We start from the raw sequence: 22,060 nt of genomic DNA, 5'->3' as shown, positions 1-22,060 counted from the left end.
AGGCATACACCAATAGGAAAGTGAAGGGAAAGCACCTGTGTTGCATGGGTACCCAAACCCAACCCCCTAGAACGCGAACCGGAGATTGGTACGCGTCTCCCGCACCAGAGACCCGTCAAGAAACGTCTCTACACATAGGAGACTCCACGTCAACGAACCCTCCCGTCTCCACCCTAAATAACACTCGCAAAAGTCAAAAAGTTTGACGTGATGCATGGGCAGAAGCAAAAACCACCGACGTGGGCTCCATTTTCAGACATTTGTATGACATTTTGATTTGACGCATTTCACATTTGTGTACTTAAACTTCAAAGTTAATGTTAATGTTAATTTTAATGACATTGAACTTTCACATTTGAAAGTTCAATGTCATTATATTTTCATATTTTCTATAAATTATTAAATTATATTTTTAAAAAAATTGGCATCTCCAAGTACCCCGTCTCCTATTTTGAAAAACCTCGTCTCCTATTTTGAAAAAATAGCTGTACCGGTTACCAGTCTCCAGCGTCTTCGAGTACCCCCGTACCCATGCAACCTTGGAAAGCACAAATGAATTTTAACATTAGAATGTCATTTTGTGTTTTATTTAAGCTCCTCTTATAAAATCCTCTTGTAAAAACAAGAGCTTCCATGTCATTTGCATGTAGAATGGCCATATAAAGATGATGCAGGCATTGGACCCCTCAAGATATTCAATATGGAAAAAAAAAGGTGGAACTACTTAACAAGGAGATTAGGATTTTCTTTATCTCAACGTGATCAAGCATCATGCAAATCCCATATATATTAATACAGATTAAGGATTGAAACGCTACCATTATAAAATCATCCAAAGATGCAATGCAACAATCCTAATTTTTTATTTAACACTATCAAATATTGCAGTATAGTCATAAACTGCAAGAAGAGACAAAGTAGCTTTAGTATAAAGTAATGCTAAATAACAGATTAGAATGCATCATCACAACCATGCTCCAGAACTAATTTACCTGTTGCTGATAGTTTCCATATGCATAGGATCCATAACATACACATTTGGGTCTTGTGGTTGTTGAGCATAACCATTGATAGAATCATGCCCTTGTCCATATCCATAATAAGCCCCATTCCACTGATTTGAATCTGGTTCTTGAGGTTGGCCCCATCCTGCAGACTGGTAAAACGAGTATGACTCGTGTCATACAATTTGAACTGCATAAAAAAATTCAATACTAACAAACCCTGTTGCAAAGAAAGTTGCCTGCTTATTAGCAGGACTCCACCCCCATGAAAGACGAATTGATTGTTCACCAAGTACAGTGCTGTGAAGCATTACCATAGCCTCCTCTGTGCAGGCTCTGCAGAGACAAATTTTAAGGTTTCACAGGTGCGCGACAAAATTGACCTTAGAAAAGAAAGTGGCCTCCAATACCATTTCAAAAGCAAGTAACTTTATTACTTCCAAATCCAGGAACATCAATTACTACAAAACAATAAAAATTTGTAACATTTAATTTTGTAGATAATACATTTCTGAACATAAAACATAAGCGACACTCCAGAAAGTTTAAACAATAGCACCTGCTCCTAAGCTGAACAAATCCACAACTTATCCATATTGGGCAAATAAGAGTTTCAAAGCTTCATCTGACAGATGGATCTAATCCACCAACAAAGATCTGCACAAGTCATAAGAGTAAGCATATAAAAATGAATAAAGATGAATCCTATTCACAATGCAAAATAGAATACCATAATGAACTCAGTTGTATTGTTTGGATCGTTATCAGAAGCTATTTGAGGAGGAGGTACTTTAGGAGCTGCAAAGAAAATCAAGGCAACCTTTCTAGAAGCACAATTACCTTGTATAATTAAATTTTAAATTATCACCTGTAAACTTATGCAACAAATATTCAAATTAACTCAAATACATGGCACCAACACTCAATGCAACAAATAAACCACAAAGAATCATAACTAACAAAAGAAAAATCATTCATTCTTTGCTTTTGTCATCATTAAAAGCATGAAAATTTATCAATTATTAACAATATCTGGGGCAAATGCACTGCCAAAAATGGCATACGTATAAAATATTTCAAAACAGCTGACATGCCCAAAAAGATATTCCGGTAAAATATCCATCAATTATATCCAACTACCAAACGTAAGCAATTGCATTTTCCATGACAAGTAAAAATCCATAGAAGTGAAGAAAACAAAGCATTTCAGATTATTATTAATATGAAAAAAATAACAAAACTAAATATGCATATGATGAACCCTTTAATTAAAATTCCAAAATACAGGGAAACAGCAGGTAATCTCCACTTCTAACATTGTTTACATATACCCAGTTCTAGATTAAAATAATCCCAGAGGCTTTTGCTAAATTTCTTCCTAACTAATTAGTAATCTTTCGCCTACTGGATAAATAACACTCTCAATAAATGATTCCTCTAGTACAACAGAAAATCATAATAATAAGTCTGACTATGCATAAATGAACATATGTTACCAAAGGTCAACTCCAGTGACTGGAGCTTGGCGACTTAGTGATTGAATGAAATAAAAGGTGTAAGAATACAGATAGAATATCTAAATTCAAAACGATAGAAAACATCCAAACGTGCACGATGTCCTCCATAAGATAAGTACAGTTCGCCAATTGAAAAATCAGTTCACAAAAGTTCCTCATCTACCGTATCTGCTAAATCTCAAATAAAATTGCAACTTTCTTCTACATAGAAGTTAATTTTGAGTTTGAAATGTAAATTTATTGTTAAAAGAACTCAATTAAAAACTTTTAGCAACTATATTCAGGAGAGGAGATTCGGTAACCAAAAGAAACGAAGTCAATTTCAATTTTCAACAGCCTTTAAATAATTAGATATAGAAATTTGTAAAATAAAACAACATTTGAAGAAATAAATATATTAAATTATATTTTAAACAATATTCACTTTTCCTCCAATTCCGTCAAAAATTTCTTAGCTCCAAGATACTAAATTTTTTTTTTTGATCGATAAAGGCATTGCTAGATTAATATATTAATTCATATGGAAGATTACAGCATAAATCCCAGATTTCCAAAAAGCCGAGAGGGCCTAAAGGCAGACAATATGAAACTAAATCCCTAAGTATGCACAAAAAGGGAAACCAACTCCAAAGCCCTCAAAAAATTTCTGGGCTCGGATTGAACATAAAGTTTTTCTTATAAACATTAATCCTTATGAAACCTCATCAGGCATTCAAAAATATTTTCAAAGTTTAAAGCTACGAAAACAAAGTCATAGCAGAATTTATGAAAGTATAATTTTAGCAGAGAAATTTTAAAAAACCAACTAAAGGCTCAGAGACGGCCTCAAAAGAAAAAAACCCAGCTTGAAACACCTATCTGGTTAAGAGTCTTCTTCTGGCATTGAAGGAGCCTTTGGAGCTTGGCCTCTTCCAAAGCCTCTACTCCGAGGACAACCCCTACCCCGGCCAGAATTGCGACCCGATCTACCTCGCCTGCTCTATTCTGCTTGGGGTTCCTCCGCTTCAGTTTTTGAAGGCAAAACACCATTAAGTCTGGCGAATTCTAGAAGCTCTTCCTCCCTGCCTAAATCTTCCGGATTTTCCCCCAGAAAACGCCATTTCAGGAATCTGAGACCCATGCCTGTAAAGGATCTGTGCTTTTCAAGATCCTTGCCAATAAGGTCAAGCAGAAAAGGGTAGAATTTAATCAACTCGCCAGGAACATTGAAGAGAATTCTCTCACTCGGCCGAAGAGCCCTTGAATCATGTCGCGCCTTGTTAAGAACCTCTTGCAATTCGAGCAAGATGTCATTAGGAAATAGCCTTTTGGTGAGGGTCCAGATTGCTTGTTTGTCAAGCTTTAGATCCATGAGGGAGGCGACAAACCGAGATGAGATGCTAGTGTTGTCGCGGGGATATTCTTCCCTGCTAATATGCCCACTACCAAGGATGAGCTTTACGGCCAAGATAACCTTGGCTCGGGAAATAGGAGGAGCCTCTTTAGCCTTAGGTCCATGATTTTCCTAAAGGAGATTTGACGGGTGGAAGACGAGAGAGAAATGGGAGTGTCCGCACCAAAACATGAGGTTGGTCTAGGGTAGACACTCATAATAAATCCATACGGCTCCTCACCAGACATAGCTTCAGGAATCTGTAGCACCTTGATCTTCTTTGCGAGCAATTGCAGACGTAGACTAGTTAATAATCGAGGGTCTAAAGCAGCTTAACCTGCTTTGTATGCGATTGCAGAGATGAACTAGTTGATAAACTTGCAGAGAAAGTTGAATAAAGGCTAGACGGCACTTTCTTCGACATGCATTAATGAGAAATGCCTTGCAATGAATTCGCCTGCAAAGGTGGCGAAGGATATCTGTCTCTAATCATGCCAAATCTCTCGGCTAAAGAGTTAGTCTCTATCCAACGGAAAACGCATGCCTCGTACTTAGAATGACGGCAGACCGCAGGCTATCTTTTCGGGAGGCGAGTGGGAGAATTCATTGATGGAAAGGCCAAGAATAGGTGACGTTAGAGCTTACATGTCTGTTTCAAATCTTAAAGTTGGCGGAAAAGTTTGAATTCAAAGAAGTAGCCGTTTCACCAAACTTTAACACCATAATTAAAGTCTGAAGAATAGAAAAAGAAACCACTGCTAAGCAAGATAGATTAACTCCCTCAAGATTGACCTTGGGAATTCCTGCCCTGTTCTCGCCAGAGCAATGGAAACCATCTACTACAGATTTTAAGATTAAAGTCTGCTTCTGATAGAATCTTTGGCGAATGATGGAAATACTTTGTAGGTTAGCCCTGGCGATTGCCTCCCTGCTCCCACCAGTGAAACGAAATGCCTTATGCTGCAGATTTTGAGAGAGCATCTGCCTTTGTATTCGCTTCTCTGTAGATATGTTTAACCTCATATTGCTCTAATATAGCCAAATTGTCAATTATGCTATCCAGAATTGCCTGTAGCCGCCAGTTTGGGGTTTTCTTCAATTTGATTGCATTGATTGTTATCTCTGAATCTCCCTCCACTATGATGTTTCTTAACCCATGATTGAGGCAATCCAGTAGGCCTAACAGCAATGCTTTGAATTCTGCTATATTATTGGTATTCGGTGGCATTGGCTTGGCCATTTTTCCAATAATTGTCCCTAAATTATCTCTAACCACATATCCTATACCTGAAGGACCTGGGTTACCTTTGGAGGCTCCATCAAAGTTTGGTTTGAACCATCCATATTTAGGAGGAGACCATATAGCTTCCTTTCGAGCATTAGGTTTTTGCCCAAATGAAGGAGGAATCTTGATTCCTTGCCAGTTATTTCTTATACTATCATCCCAAGAAGAAAACATTTTGGAAGAATCTGTTGAGAAAGCTAGTTTGCAATTTACTGTCTCAACAATTGAGGTTTCAATTGAGCTTAAAACTAATTCAATTCTCCTTGCTTTATTGTCAAAAAGTCTTCGATTCCTTTCTTTCCAAATTTCCCAAACAAAGCAGGACAGAGAAATTTTCAAAATTTGGCTTAAAGTGCTTTCCTTAGAAGTAAGAGGCCAGCATTGAAAAAGAGAGATTATATCATTAGTAAGGGTTGATATCCACCCCAATTTTGCACAAAGCCATCGCTAGCATTTTGATGCAAAGGGGCAATTCAAGAGAAGGTGATCAACTGTCTCTGCATGGGCTTTGCACAAGATGCATCTCAAGGGCCCTTCATAGCCCATTTTAGCAAACCTTTTTGCAGTAAGAATCCTCTTTTTGAAGGCTAACCACGCAAAGATTCCTGCTTTTGGGATGATCTTACTGCTCCAAAAGAGCCTAATTGGAATATCATGTTCCTCTTGATTCCCAAAGTTAGCTAGAACCATGTAGCCATCTTTAGCATTATATTGACCTATTTTCGAGCAAGCCCAAATAAGAGTATCTTTCCCTCTTCTAGGATTAATATTTCTTACTCTTATAAAATCTAAAAGTTGTTTAATTTCAGCAATTGGAATAGGCAATCCTTCCATAGGCTTCCAGCTCCATCCTTGCATGCTAGAGGTCCTTTCCAAAACCATATAGTCGCTGACTCGGGATCCCCAGTGTTGTTTAAGCCAGTGCTTAGCTGTTGGAATGTTAAGAGAACTTTCAATGCTCGGGTATCCTCCCCATGAATCTTCCCAGAAGAGGCTAGAGGAACCATCATGTATATCCCAAGAAAGAGAATATGTAATTAAGTTTCTACAAGAGACAATGAAGTTCCAAGTTCTAGAACCCTTCAGATGAAAATTAGCTCTAAGGATGTTTTGAGGATCCATATCTGTTAGATATTTAGTTGCCATCATCCTAACCCATGTTGCTTTGGGATCTTTAATGAATTTCCAAACTAGTTTAGCTCCTAGGGCTTTGTTCTACAATTTAAGATCTTTGATTCCTAGACCCCCAAAAGATTTGGGTTTGATGATTTTATCCCATGCAATTAGGGCAAATTTATGTTTTTCTTCCGTATTTTGCAAAAAGAAGTTTCTCATCTTCTTGATGATGAAGGAATTTGCACCAGCAGTTAGGGATAAGAAGAATAAAAGATAGATGGGGAGAGCCGAAATAACTTCTTGGAGCATTACTAATCTACCAGCCCATGAAAGTCATTTCCCTTTCTAGGAGTTTATATTTTGATCCATCTTTAGCTTTAGTAGGTCCCAAAGCTTAGTGTTCCTCAATCCTCTATCAATTGGAATGCCCAGATGTATACATGGGAGGATACTTGCTCTGCAATTAAAATTCTTTGAATCTTAACCTGTAGGGGGAAAGGGGTGGAGAAAAAGAAAACTTTTCATTTTTCTTTGTTGCTGATTTGTCTTGAAGCCTTCCCAAAGGATTCCAAAAGCATTTTTAGTTGAATTGCTTCCTTGACTTTTGCTTCACCCAGCAAAAGGTTATCATCTACAAATTGTTGGTGTGTGACAACATAATTTGTGGTTACTTTGACTCCTTCCAAAAGGTTGTTAGATTGTTTTGATTTAATAGCCCTCCCTAGAGCTTCCACCATGATACTGTAGAGAAATGGAGATATAGGATCTCCTTGCCGGATGCCCCCTTGAGGAGGAGAAGAAACCTATTGGCTTCCCATTTATCAAGATTGAAAATTTAGGCATAGAAATGCATTCAAAAACCCAGTTGATCCATTTTTTGTCAAAACCAAAAGCCTGCATTATTTTGCATAAGAACCGCCAATCCACATTGTCATAAGCTTTAAAATTTTAATTAGACATAAATTAATTGAAGATAAATTCTAACTATATTGTCTACTTGACTTACTTAACAATCTTTATATACTTTTCTCCCAAACCCCTCGAAGCAAATAATTAGTTGAAGCCTACTGAACTACCAGCTACAGTACATGAATGCTTACAAACATTGGAATTAGAGAAAAAGTGTTGTATGCACTTGTTGATGTGTTTTTATGCACATGCGAACACATAATAAAATACCAAGGTATCTTATCCTCTCTTGAACAAAGTTTCCCCGAATGCTGAAGAGTTCGCCTAAGGATCAATCAAGACAACTCCAAGGTTCTTGTATGTAGGTTCTCTACTTGCGGATAAGCTCAATTTGGTCTAATGTGATTATGCTGGAATCACAAGGGGACTCTCATTCGATGACCTGAGCATCTAATTTGCTTTGGATATCACTGGAACGTGGGTCTTTACTGATCCTTGATTTTTTTTTAAAAGGGAAAAGGATAAGGGTTGGAGAAGGATCTAATTCTAACACTAAGAATGTAGGATTAATGGATGACGTTTGATGAAACTTTAACTAAGTCTTTCTTTGACATGCTAGGATCATCTCCACAAGGTTAGTGCGATCTTCTCAGGAAAGCTTTATGATGTTCAGATCACCGCTACAAGCATAGACAGCGTCAGGTTGATGCATATCAATGAAAAAGCGATAATTGAAGTTAAGCTTAAGTTGAATGATTCCAGTTGACTATGCAAGGCGAGTTTGCAATCAACAAACCGCTAGTAGTATGGATATACAAATTTCACCATTGATCATACAAATTTCTTCCATTCATCTAATAACATGAAATTAAATTTGAGAAGTATAGAGACCATGCAAATTGCAGAATTGACACATAGAATTCACCATTCCTTCAATGAAGTTTACATGTCTTTTGCAACAATGTCTTGACAACAATCTTTGCCTTCTCTTTCTACTCTACTCTAAAATGCTATCTACTATTGAGCTACTAATTATTTACTATTGCCTATCTCTAACTATTCACCAACTATTAACCTTCCTTTACAAATGAAGAGCCAGGGCTTTATATAGAGCCCTTTACAAATTGACGGCTCTGATTGACTTAGAATCAATGGCTAGGATTAAAGGATAGAAACCCTAATTAGGGTTTGTTATAACAAACTTCCTTAGCCAATGAGAAAATTACATTCCAAGAGTGAGGACCAATAGGAAACAGGGGTAGGTACACCGAAGTTTGTGCCATCCCTGATGAGTCGGGTACATTGAATCTGAACATGCTAAGGTGGACCAATCCAACTAGAGGAAAAATGACTGGGTCTGACGTCTGTGTCTTGGTTGATCTCTTTTCTATCTTTTGACGCAATGAATGATGTACCTCCTTGACTCCCATATGCTTGATGAGGCTTCCTCATTGTCAAGTGTTCTTTCTCTGGTAGCATACCTCGCCTTGAAGTGTCATTTTTCTCTGTCATCATGTGGTTTCTTCATGTGGTAGAATGAGGTCTTGAGGCTAGCTTGCAACTCCTCGAATAGTTGAAGTCTTCCAACACTTCAAAACACCTTGAGTCCTCCTTTATGCATCTAGGACGTCCTTGATGGTGATGGGCTTAGAATAGGTCGTCCTTGTCCTGGCCTGATTTTCTTCCACCTGCAAAACAAACCAAAAGATGATTAAGTACACATGATATATTTATCTCACATAGCATTTTCTACCTTAAATCATCAACAAAAAGGCATTAGAATGAAATTCGCTCAAGATCCTCCCCATGGACAAGCCCTATAAGAATTTCGCTCTGGACCCTTTGGAAGGGTCAAGAGCAAAATTTGCATTTTAGCTCAAATTTCATCATCTCCTTGCCTTGAACTTCTCTTGACCTTTGAATTGCTTTCTCCTGAAGACATCATTGATTTGACCTCCAAAAAGACCAAAAAAGAGGATTTTGCTTTGGACCTTGGCCAAGGACAGGACCTATAAGGAATTTCGCTCTGGACCCTTTGGAAGGGTCAGGAGCGAAATTCACATTTTAGGACAAAATCTTCACATTTTGTGACCACAACTTGCTCAAATGCATGTCTAAGGATGCCTTTAATCTCAATCAACACTAGGTTTGATGCAAAATTGGAGCAAAATAGAGGTTTTAAGGATTTCGCTCTGGACCCTTCGGAAGGGTCAGGAGCGAAATTCTTCCTTAGGCTCAAATTCTATCATTTCCTTACTCCAAGTTGCCTCCCAAGACAAGCACATGCTAGCCTTCTCTCCACCAAGGCCTAGGAATCCATATCTTAGTCTTTATCATGAACAAACTAGGTGATTTTGAGAATTTCGCTTTAGACCCTTTGGAAGGGTCAGGAGCGAAATTCAAGATTTGCTTGTTTTCCTTCACTTAGCTCTATCCTTCTCACTTTCTTTTACCTGGTCTCTCATCTTTGGATCCCTCTCTCATGAAGGCAACACTTGTTTGACCTCAAAATGGCTTGAAAGGAGAATTTCGCTAAAAATCATGACCAGGGACAAGACCTATTTAGGATTTCGCTTTGGACCCTTTGGAAGCGTCAGGAGCGAAATTTAAGTTCTAGCTTGGAATCTTCATCATTGGTGGCCACAAGTCATTCAAAGGCATGCCTAGGGGCATCTTCAATCTTAATTCACCCTGATCCACATTTGGCTTGACACAAAATTGAGAGGAAAAGGAGAGAATGAGAATTTCGCTCTAGACCCTTTGGAAGGGTCAGGAGCGAAATTCACATTTTGAGCTCATTTCTTCATTTTTTCAACTCCAATCCACCTCAAAAGGCAAGGACACATCACTTCACTTCTATCCACGCCATAAGAACCAAGGTCTTGACCTCATCTAAGGGGGAAATAGGTGTTTTCAAGAATTTCGCTCTGGACCCTTTGGAAGGGTCAGGAGCGAAATTCAAGTTTTAGGACAAAATCCTTCACTCCTTCACATCCCATCACTTCAAAAGGCAAAGACATGTTAATCCACTTTTAAATATGCCCAAGGAACTAAAATATTGGCCTAAACAAGGAAGAAAATGAGGTTTATGGAGAATTTCGCTCTGGACCCTTTGGAAGGGTCAGGAGCGAAATTCCCAATCTTGGACAAAATCCTCACTTTTCAATGCTTTCATTCTCTTCCTAAGGCGAGAACATGTCCATTTACCCCTACTATGTCCAAGGAACAAGGCTTTTAGTCTAAACAAGGAAGAAAATGAGGTTTATGGAGAATTTCACTCTAGACCCTTCGGAAGGGTCAGGAGCGAAATTCAAGCTTAAGGTTGATTTTCACCATTTCATCGCCTCAATCCACTTTTCAAAGGCAAGAACACATCAAATTCCTTCAAACCATGCCTTAGGAGTCACAAATTTGGTCATATCAAAGAGAAATGAGCCTAAAATGAAAATTTCGCTCTAGACCCTTTGGAAGGGTCAAGAGCGAAATTTTCATTTTAGGCTCATTTCTCAGCTCCTTTCTCCATTCCTTGTCTTGGATACAACTTGTTAGGCCCCCTTCCATCATCATCCAGTTCAAATTGGCATTCTCTTCAAGATTTTGTGAAAAACTAGGGTCTTATATGAATTTCGCTCTGGACCCTTTAGAAGGGTCAGGAGCGAAATTCTTCCTTGGGCTCAAATCCTGACTTCATTTTCACATTTCTTCATCCAAACAAGTGAATTGCCTTCAATAATACCTAGGACATGGATTAGTTCATAATTTTGATCGATGTAGAGTGTCCTATAGAGGAATTCGCTCTGGACCCTTTGGAAGGCTCAAGAGCGAAATTCCTATTCTAGACTCAATTCAACTTGAATTTGACTTGACTTTGCCTTAGACTCAACCCTTTGATGCATTTCCTTTCATAACTTTGCCAATTCGCTCAATCACTCACTGACTTAGGTGAAATCTTAGGTCCTTTGTGAAATTTTGCTCTGGGCCCTTTGGAAGGGTCAGGAGCGAAATTTGACATTTTAGCCTCTCCGTCAGGATTCATATATGGAATATAACATTTAAGTATAAGAAACTTATACTTTAAGTTATATTCCATATATACTGTCAGGATGTTTGAGAGTGGTTTCGGACCTCCAGGAGTTATAATGCAAAATCTAGTTTTTGGAGGATTCTTCAATTTTCCAGACAGTCAAATTTCAAGATTAGGATGACATTCCAGACAGCCAAATTTCAGGACATTTGAGGATCAAGATGACATTCCAGACTTCTCAAGGCGAATTCGCTCTGCCCTTGATGTAAGGGATGGGACCTAGGAGGACATTATGCATTCAACCAAGGTTTGATTTAGCAACTTGAAGTGCGACCAAATAGTACACAAAAAACACCCTAGGAATGATCTAAATAACCCCTAATCACTCAATTGACCTGACCTCTTGAGGAGATCCACCTAACTCAAGCAGAGCCTGCTACCCTAATGAGCACCCTGGCGACCCTTCAAATGCAAAAGGTCAATAGACAAGAACCTAAAAGATCTAAAAAGCAAACCCTAGAAAGCAGAAAGTAGGGGTCCCCATTTGCAATGGGGCGATGTGTGAATACGTCACAACAGCACTGTAAGCATATCACAAATTTATTAAAAATCAGAAATGATAATAAACATATTTGTGAGTGAAAAACACAACCTTTTCGTCAGAATTATGAACACACTTCCAGGATCAGACTTTGCTAATTAAAGTTTGTATGCAAAGTAAGCATGTTGAAAATTAAGCAAAATGGCAATGACAGGTTGTCTTTAATTGCAAGTGAATAGCATGTCCTTCCAAAATGAACAAGCTTCAAGACACTACACTTTAGTACCCTCACAACAACTATGTGGAAACTACCTGTGCCCTAACATAATTCATGCAAAACAAAAACTGAAAGTATATCGAACATCCAACAAATGGTAATCCTCAAAACTTGAAGAATTCAAAATCGGCATTTCGAGAAAAGAAATAAGGAGAGTAAATCGTATTGCTTGAAACAAAGGAACTACCATATAAACACGAAGTGATGGAAAACAAATATAAAACTGGATTCTAGAAAAGGAAGACTAACAATGCTGATGAAAAATCAAACATACAAGAAAGAACGCTCAAGAGTAGTATAAAATGCCACACATCCTAAATAAAGGATCACATAGGAAGAAAGCGCATGACAAATACAATAAAAAACTAAAGATGGGCAAACTTTTTTAATAGTGTTGAATGGCAGAACATTATCAGCACAAAAAATCTTCTTAAACATATGTGACGCCAAAAAACATTTGACAATATTAAAGAGAATTTTCAGGGCAGAGCCTCATGAATAGAAGAGCAGGTCAGCTCTTCGCATTCTGCATATACCTTTTTGTTTAATGATTAATCTCATATATGTATGGACACTAAATTTTTAGTTCAGCTCTATTATTTGTTGTCTTCAAATGAGTTGCTCTAGAATACCATTATAAATGTGGTATCTTCACAAAACAAGAAATTCAAGCCTGTATTCTAATTATTGCAATTGAATCCATATGTTGAAGCATATAAGTTTCAAAATACAGAAACTTCCTGGGTATTATCATTGGACATTTCCTTTATTAATACTATACTATCACTTAAAGAACTCTGAGTTGCAAATCGGTTTCAAATCAAACAAGGCAATCTCCTGTGATCATTTTAAAAAACCAAATAATTAAAACCATACAAAGCATAGTAAAAAAGATAACAGCCAAAGTCTAGCAGAACTGAAGATATAATCTGCTACATGAAGTCTAATTATTGATTACAAAAACTGAATAATTTTTTTCTTACAAAATAAAAGAAATGAATGAGTTTGCTTCCATATTAACATGCATTATTAATGTTACCTGGTAGTATTGCTCCAAAAGATTTGAATCAATGCAAATGTCCTGCTCCAAAGCACACCGATGGAATGAAAGTGACAGACCACTGTGGCAATTTGGGTGGTGATAGAGGGCGGCAGGGAATGTATGAGTGTCAAACAGCAACACAAGCATTAATTAAAGCATCTTCACAAAGGACAAAATAACAGTAACACAAGCATTAATTGAAACATCTTCCCAAATCCACAGCAGATGGCGGACATTACTGCTGTTGAGAAGGAGGCTGGTGAGCTGGCTCGACTGGAAACATCAAATCATACACAAAACCATCTAAGAAATTATTGTTTCTGGTTTCTGGCGGCCATAAAGAAGTTTGAAAGTGTGAGATAGGTATGGCAGACTTTCCTGGACTGGCATGTCCATATAAAGAGCCTATTGGCTAATTAAATTTTCTTTGTATTTTATTGTCAGCTCAGTTAAAGTATTCATACAGAAACTAGATAACACTAAAAATACATGACATTAACAGCACTTCTAATTCGATTTTGTTGTTTCCCCAAACTCCAAAACTAACTACTACACCATAAATTGACTCATCAAATTAGTTGAATTCTTCCTGTAGTCTTGTAGTCCCAAGGACATGGTAAAGAAAAGGCTTGAACGAGGAAAAGTAATGAAGAGATTATGTAAAGAATCAGATTGTTTCGTAGTATAGTCCATATACAACTATACTAGTTGAACATTGTAAAAAGCAAATTTACAGGAAAAAAGTTTCCATATGTAAATTTAGTTGTAGAAAGCGTGGAAGTAACATAGCTTCTAATGCACTTTTGATTAAATATGTACTAAAAATTTATCTATTTGTGCAAAATTGCTTTAAAATAGAGTTCATTCACACATGTCAGTATTTCAATCACTTATGTCAGTATTTACGAGCAAATATCAGCAGTTTTTCTCCAACAGCAACCTGCAGCAATGTTTTTTTAAATTAAAGAGTTCATTAATATCTGTCTATTGATATTACTGTCATTTAGATGTCTAGTTAACAGTACTGAACTATACCTGTGTGAATACACAAAAACAAGAATCAAACTATAAACAAATCTCTATAAGCCACTCCAATATGAAGTACATGCAATAATTCTTCTTCATTTTTTAGAACTAACTGGATAATGTAATTTTAGGCCTACTTAGTTAGCAGATTGAAATGATAGAAAAGCAAAACTATGACTGCTACAGTTCCTAAACCACCCATTTTTCTGTAAATTAGGTCCTTCCTTGCAAATTAGGGAAAATATTTTGTAAGAACATCTGACATTAATGTTATGCTCCAACAATCTCATATTTTCCTATTAATAATACCCTCAGAATGATCTAATTGCTTTGAAGTAAAAGTAATATGCCACTGAGATTACTAACAAGAATTATTCAGCCATTACTTTGAGGATGATATGCTAGCTACCCTTCTCCATACCAGAGCAGATCAATCTTTTTTTAAAACCTAGCTAACAATGTAGGAAGACTAAATAATCGTTTTCAACAAATCCTCAGTTGACCCACATTATAAATCTGACGACAGAAGAAAGCTACAACAGCCCCGCATTAAAACCTAGCTAAAATGTTAGGAAGACTAAATAATTATTGTCAAGAAATCCTCAGTTAATCCACATTATAAATCTGTATATGGAAGATAGCTACAGCATGACCCACATTTCATCTTTCAAGAAATCATCAGCTGACCCACATTATGAATTTGTACCCAGACAAAACCTATGAGTGTTACAATTCCTAAACTAACATTGATTACAGACCAATTACACATCACCATGCAAGCTAGTGCAATTGTTAGAATAAAACATATTTCTCCGCATAGGAGATAAAAAATTAGCAATAAAACCGTTTTTGTTTTACTTAGATTAGGTGCACACGGAGGAAAAGATTAGTTTAGTTTTTATTGCTTTAGCTTTGTTTTTAAAACAGTTTTTAAAGCAGCTATTTTTAGTTTTGCTTCTTCTCGACTTTTTTGTAGACCTCTATAAATCTGAGGCATTTGTAAACGTTTTATTATTAAAAAATTACAAAACTCTTTTTCTGTAGCAGCAGTTCGTAGCTCTCTGTTTTTATTATTCTTTTTGTCTCTGCGTTACCAGCAAAGTGGTATCAGAGCCAGTTTGGGCAGATTTGTATGCATAAAATTATAGAGGGTAAAGTTGTTGTAGAAGCCACAGTTTGATGAAGTAGTTTTCTGTAGCAGACCGATTCACACAATGGCAACAATAACTAATATTTCTCAGCCCCAAATTCCTATTTTTACTGGTAAGAATTATGATTTTTGGGCAATTAAGATGAAAACATTATTCTGTTCACAAGATGTTTGGGATTTGGTAGAAAATGGTTTTGCAGAGCCACAGGATCAGGCATTAACACAAGGAGAAAAAGATATACTTAAAGACAACAAGAAAAAGGATGCAAAAGCTTTATTTTTAATTTAGCAAGCAATGGATGAATCCATCTTTCCTAGAGTTGCAGCAGCAACAAGATCCAAGAGAGCATGGGAGATTTTGGAGACAGCCTATCAAGGTACTACAAAGGTGAAAGTAGCTAAACTACTGTCTCTTAGAAGAAGTTTTGAAAATTTGCAAATGAATGAATCTGAGTCCATAGACCAATTTATGAGTAAGGTCATGAATATTGTAAATCAAATTAGATCTAATGGAGAAGATTTAATGGATCAAAAGATCGTTGAAAATATTTTGAGGAGTTTACCCAGTAAATTTGATGCGATAGTTGTAGCAATTGAGGAATCCAAGGATTTGACACAGTTATCAGTAGATGAATTAATTGGATCTTTGTTAACACATGAGTCCACAATGAATAGAAATAACAATACTTCTTTTGAGAATGCTTTCAAGTCTCAGGTATCATTTGATAGAGGAAGAGGAAGGTCAAGCTTCAGAGGAAGAAGCAGAGGCAGAGGCAAAGGTGGTAGAAGTGATTCAGATCGAGGTGAAAAGAATGATCCAGATCAAGGTGAAAGGAATAATCAGAACTACAACAGTAGAGGACATGGAAACAGTCACTCCAATCAAAATTCATAGAGGTTTGATAAATCCAATAATCAGTGTTATTATTGCAAAAAATATAGACATTATTCTTATGAATGTAGAAAGAAACAAGGAGATATGGATAAGAAGAATGCAAATTACACAAATGAGTCTTCATTTAAATCTGAAAGTTTGTTCATCACATGCCATGTTGTTCAAGAGAGCACTAGAAATATTTGGTTTTTGGATAGTGGTTGCAGTAAGGGAATAAAGACTTGTTTTCTAGTCTGATGATTCTATAAAGTCTGAAGTGAAATTTGGGAAATGATAATATAGTGGCTGTAATGGGTAAAGGAGTAATAAATGTTTTGACAAGAAATGTTGAAAGAAATTTTCTTTCTGATGTATATTTTGTGCCTGGACTAAAGCATAATTTGATGAGTGTTGGACAGCTAGTACAAAAGGGGTACCGAGTATCCTTTATGAATTATGTTTGCACAATATTGGATAGATTTCCAAATGACAGGTTGATTGCAAAAGTGGAGATGACTAAGAATCGAATGTTCCCCCTCCAAATTAAGTGTGCCCAAGCAAAAGAAGAAGCCAATTTCAAAACTGTGCAGTTAGACCAATCATGGCTATGGCATTTCAGGTATGGACATTTACATTTTGGAGGTTTAAGTTTGTTAAAAAAGAAACGAATGGTAAAAGGATTGCCATCTATAGAGCAGCTAGCAAATTCATGTGAGAGTTGCATTTTGGCAAAACAACATAGAGAGAATTTTCATGTAGGAACCTCCTCTAGAGCAAGGGAATTATTGGAGATAGTTCATAGCAAAGTCCAAAAACTCGGACTCGGCAAACCAAAAATTTGGACTCGGACTCGGACTCGTGAAAGACTCGCGAAAGACTCATCAAGGACTCGGCAAAAAAAAAACCATAGTTTTACAAAAAAACATAAAGAAATTAATGCATTTAGAGAACATAGGAGCCATAATTGAAACATTACACATGTCATATGATCTACAAACGTGCAATATTTGAAATTTGAAATACTAAATCTAAATACCCAGATTTCTTCAATACTAATTAAGTTGTTATATGGAGCCTAATCGGACTCGAAGGTTAAGTTTTCACTACTTCCATCAACGCAGTTTCCCCCTATATTTTTCGACGGGGGTTTCAGCGCAGCGCCCCCAATTTGGGGTCAAGGGGCGTCGCCCCTTGCGCGCTCCCTGTCGCGATACAAGGCGGGGTCGAGGGGCAGCGCCCCGCGAGGCCAAAAATACTTTTATTATTTTATATAGGCATCGGGTGTTATTTCTCTATTGGCAAAAAAACCCTTCATGAGATATTTCACTCCCTCAATTATGCCAAATGAAGGCAAAAAAATAAAATAAAAACTCACTTTTAAAGGTTGCATGACGTTTTTTTTGGGTCGCGCAAGTCCATCTAAAAGACTCGCGAGTCCGTGCAAAAGACTCGTGAATCTTTCAGATGGACTCGCCAGGACTCGACTCGCGGCTCCCAAGGACTCGCGAGTCCGTGGCAAGTCCTCAATTTTTTGAACTATGGTTCATAGTGATTTATGTGGACCAATGCAAACTCCATCATTTGGAGGTAGTATTTATTTCCTAACCTTCATTGATGATTTTAGCAGGAAGACTTGGGTATATTTTCTCAAGCAGAAGTCTGAAGCTTTCAGCAAATTTAAGGAGTTCAAGTCTATGGTGGAAAAGCAAAGTGGACAATATATTAAAGTACTCAGATCTGATAGAGGTGGTGAATTTAATTCTAATGAATTTCTAGTTTTTTGCAGAGATCATGGGATCAAGAAACAATTAACAACAAGGTACACACCACAACAAAATGGTGTAGCAGAGAGAAAGAATAGAACCATAATGGAAATGGCTAGGGAGCATGTTGAAGGCTAAAAACTTATCTAATGATTTTTGGGCAGAAGCAGTAGCTTGCGCGGTATACATTTTGAACAGAAGTCCTACAAAGAGTGTCAAGGACAAAATTCCACAAGAAGCATGGAATGGTAAGAAGCAGTGTACTTCATTTGAGAATTTTTGGATGTGTTGCATATTCATTAGTGCCATCTGAATTGAGAAGAAAATTGGATGCTAAAAGTGAAATGTATTTTCATTGGTTATAGTGAAGAATCAAAGGGTTATAAATTGTATAATCCCATTTCAAAGAAAGTGATTGTTAGCAGAGATGTCAAATTTAAGGAAGAAGAAGCGTGGGATGGTAGCATTGACAGATCAATCACAAGTGGAGCACCAATACCAGAGAATGATGAAGAACCTAAAGAGCAAATTGTGCAAGGTGATCAATCAAATTCACAAGTAGGAACAATTACTCCAAAAACAACTCCAAGGAATATTGTACAAGGTGAATCGTCTGCTCATGCAAATCATCCTACTCCCAATTCACAAGTGATGAATCACATCCTACTCTTGCCTCATTAAGATCAAAATATAAAGGTAAGAAGATGAGAGGTTTGAAAGAGATATATGATCAAAGAAAAGATAATTTGGATTTGTGCTCAAATTTTGCATTATTCTCTCATGATCCTGTGTATTTTGAAGAAGCGGTTAAGGAAGAACATTGGATTAAAGCTATGGATGAAGAGATGAATTCCATTGAGAAAAATCACACATGGGAGCTTGTTGATCTACCTGAAGGTAAAGATTGCATAGGAGTCAAATGGGTTTATAAAACCAAATTTAACGCAGAAGGTGAAATTGAAAAACACAAGGCAAGGTTAGTAGCAAAAGGTTTTGCACAACATTATGGAATTGATTACAAAGAGACATTTTCTCCAGTTGCTAGATTAGATATTATTAGAATGGTATTAGCAATAGCTGCTCAAAATAACTGGAAAGTATTTCAAATGGATGTCAAATTAGCCTTTTTAAATGGTTTTTTAGAAGAAGTGTATGTGAAACAACCACAAGGTTATGAAGTTTATGGACAAGAAGACAAGGTTTATAGATTGAAGAAGGCGCTCTATGGTCTCAAACAAGCACCAAGAGCATGGTATAGCAGAATTGATTCATACATGCAAAATAATGGATTCAACAGAAGCAAAAGTGAGCCTACATTGTACACAAAGTTCAATAAAGAAGGTCAGATTTTGGTTGTGTGTTTATATGTAGATGATTTAATTTTCATTGGAAATTTGTCTGTAGACACATTTAAATCAGCAATGAAGAAAGAATTTGAGATGACAGATTTGGGTTTGATGAAGTATTTTTTGGGCATTGAAGTTGTTCAATCAGATAAAGGAATTTTTATTAGTCAATCTAAATATGCAAAAGATGTGTTGAAAAGGTTTAGGATGTTAAATTGTAATCTAGCATCTACACCAATTGCAACAGGCACTAAGATTAGTAAAGAAGACAAAGGGTCGAATGTTGATTCTACAGTTTTTAAAAGGCTAATTGGAAGTTTGATGTATCTTACAGCTACAAGACCAGATATCATGTATGGGGTTAGTTTGATCTCAAGATTCATGGAGTCACCAAAAGACTCACATTGGCATGTTGGGAAGAGGATATTGAGATATGTGGCAGGAACGATTGAATATGGAATCTTGTATTCCACATCTAATGAGTTTGGTTTGATTGGTTATACTGACATTGATTTTGCAGGTAGTGTTGATGATAGGAAGAGTACTTCTGGATATATCTTTCATTGTGGGACAGGTGCAATCTCATGGGCATCAAAGAAGCAACCCATAGTGACACTTTCATCAGCTGAAGCAGAATATGTAGCAGCCACCTCAGCAACATGTCAAGCAGTTTGGATGAGGAAAGTTTTGATTGATTTATTGCAAACACAGGAGGAGCCAACTCCAATATTTTGTGATAACAAATCAGCAATCGCGTTGTCAAAGAATCATGTCTTTCACAAGAGGAGCAAGCATATTGATACAAGATATCACTTTATCAGAGAGTTGGTGAATGATGGTGAAATTCAATTGAAATTTTGCAGATCTGAAGATCAGTTAGCAGATATATTTACCAAGGCATTAGCAAAGGAGATCTTTGAGCATTTAAGAGAAAATTTGGGCATTGTAGATGATAAAACTATTAATGGTAGAAATTAGGGGGGAGTGTTAGAATAAAGCATAATTTCTCCGCATGGGAGATAAAAAATTAGATAAAACAGTTTTTTGTTTTACTTAGATTAGGTGCACACGGAGGAAAAGATTAGTTTAGTTTTTATTGCTTTAGCTTTGTTTTTAAAACACTTTTTAAAGCAGCTATTTTTAGTTTTGCTTCTTCTCGAATTTTTTGTAGACCTCTCTAAATTTGAGGCATTTGTAACCGTTTTATTATTAGAAAATAAAAAAACTCTTTTGCTGTAGCAGCAGTTCGTAGCTCTCTGTTTTTATTATTCTTTTTGTCTCTGCCTTACCAGCAGCAATGAAACTCACAGTGTGGAATCCCACTGATGTCCTCAAGACAAAGGACTTTTTGTAAAGTTGGAACCCCTAAGCACAGTGATTGCAAATACTAATGTCACAATAAAGTATGCCACAAAAAATACAACTTTGAAAGGAAACTCATGTAAGTAGGTCGCGCCTAGGATTTTGGTGAGAATCACCATCAAAGAGAACAAACAAGCATGGTAGGCTAAGAGAGTCATCGCAGGAAATACGAAATCGTATGTGTATGAATCAGGAACGTTGCCTAAATCTCCTTCTCCTTGATGTGTGTTATCCTTTGCCTTCAAACAAGAATAAATTAACGAGGATGCGATTCTTTTAGAATTTGTTACAGAAATCAACAAACAGATATAGGTGGTATTGTTACATAAATCAAGAAAACAGATATAGGTATTATTGTTACAGAAAACAAAACTAGGAGTTATAACAGAAATCAAGAAACAGATACAGATAGTATTATTAAAGAAATCAAGAAACAGATATATAGGTAGTATTATTACAGAAATCAAAGTAACAGATATTGTAATTAACAGAAATGCCTCTCTTGCTCATACCTCCTCCAATCGAGGCACCCCAATGGAATCCATAACACTGATAATAGGTTTTCTCAAGCTGCCTGGATCTCTTCCTCCTTGCCGTGTTATTCTTACCAGGACGCAATTCTTTTAGGATTTCTAGTATAGCTCAAGAAAACAAATTTTTATTGTTGCAGAAATCAAGAAACAGATATAATTAGGCATTATTCCAGAAATCAAGAAACAGATATGGATATTGATCCTTTCAAATTCACAAATAGGAGAGAGGTCAAACGGATATAAAATTATATATTATATATATATTTTTAAATTTGTTTGGTATCAAGAATATTTTATTTCAATCTTTTTACTATCACAAATTAATCAAATCTAGGTAGTCAATTTTATATCAAAATTATGCTTATTTGGTCAATGATCAAAAATACTCATATATAATGATGGAGACCTAGAGGGCCTCACAAGGGTTTGATATGATGATTTTTACGTCAAGAGGTGTAGGTCTACAATTAGAGACATAAAGATCTCAGTCACCTGTACAGATAAACTAGCTCTTTGAACTAGGTGTTTTGTTAAAATCGTAGCCGTTAAAAATAAGTTCTTGTTCATAGTGAAAAAAGGATTGTGTAAGCTTTGGTTGTGGGAGGAATAAAACTTGCTTTCATGCTTATGATTTGACATGTATTCCACATATTGAAATGAAGATAAACTTGATTCATCATTATTAGTAGGGTGTCACAATTAGTGTGAATGTGAATGGAGGAGTTTTCGTTTGTTGTAGTATAAACAAATAAAGGTGAATAAATGAAACATTATATAATGGCATCCTAAATAGGATTTAGCATTTCAATTTTAGATACATATTTCAAAGGATTTTGGCAATGTTTAAATATTTTAAGAGATAAAAGATAGGGTTTTGATATGTGTAAATCATATAATTTTTTTTGTAGTGTTTTAATGG

General features: G+C 36.5%; 1 long non-coding RNA gene across 2 annotated transcripts; it reads right to left on the bottom strand.

The window, feature by feature from the left end:
* Positions 1-839: 839 nt before the first annotated feature.
* On the bottom strand, positions 840-21,421 carry LOC131066768 (uncharacterized). 2 transcript variants are annotated; one of them, XR_009111722.2, is made up of 4 exons: positions 21,121-21,421; positions 1,564-1,661; positions 993-1,340; positions 840-900 (listed from the first exon to the last, which is right to left on the bottom strand). It is a non-coding gene; the product is annotated as an uncharacterized LOC131066768 (long non-coding RNA). The 2 variants fall into 2 exon arrangements; XR_009111721.2 differs by having other exon boundaries at positions 840-1,340; positions 21,121-21,378.
* Positions 21,422-22,060: the final 639 nt, after the last annotated feature.

Source organism: Cryptomeria japonica, chromosome 2 (assembly GCF_030272615.1).
Source record: "Cryptomeria japonica chromosome 2, Sugi_1.0, whole genome shotgun sequence".
Lineage (NCBI taxonomy): Eukaryota > Viridiplantae > Streptophyta > Pinopsida > Cupressales > Cupressaceae > Cryptomeria > Cryptomeria japonica.
The sequence above is the reverse complement of the archived record's forward strand: the minus strand, read 5'-3'. Positions and strand labels throughout refer to the sequence as shown.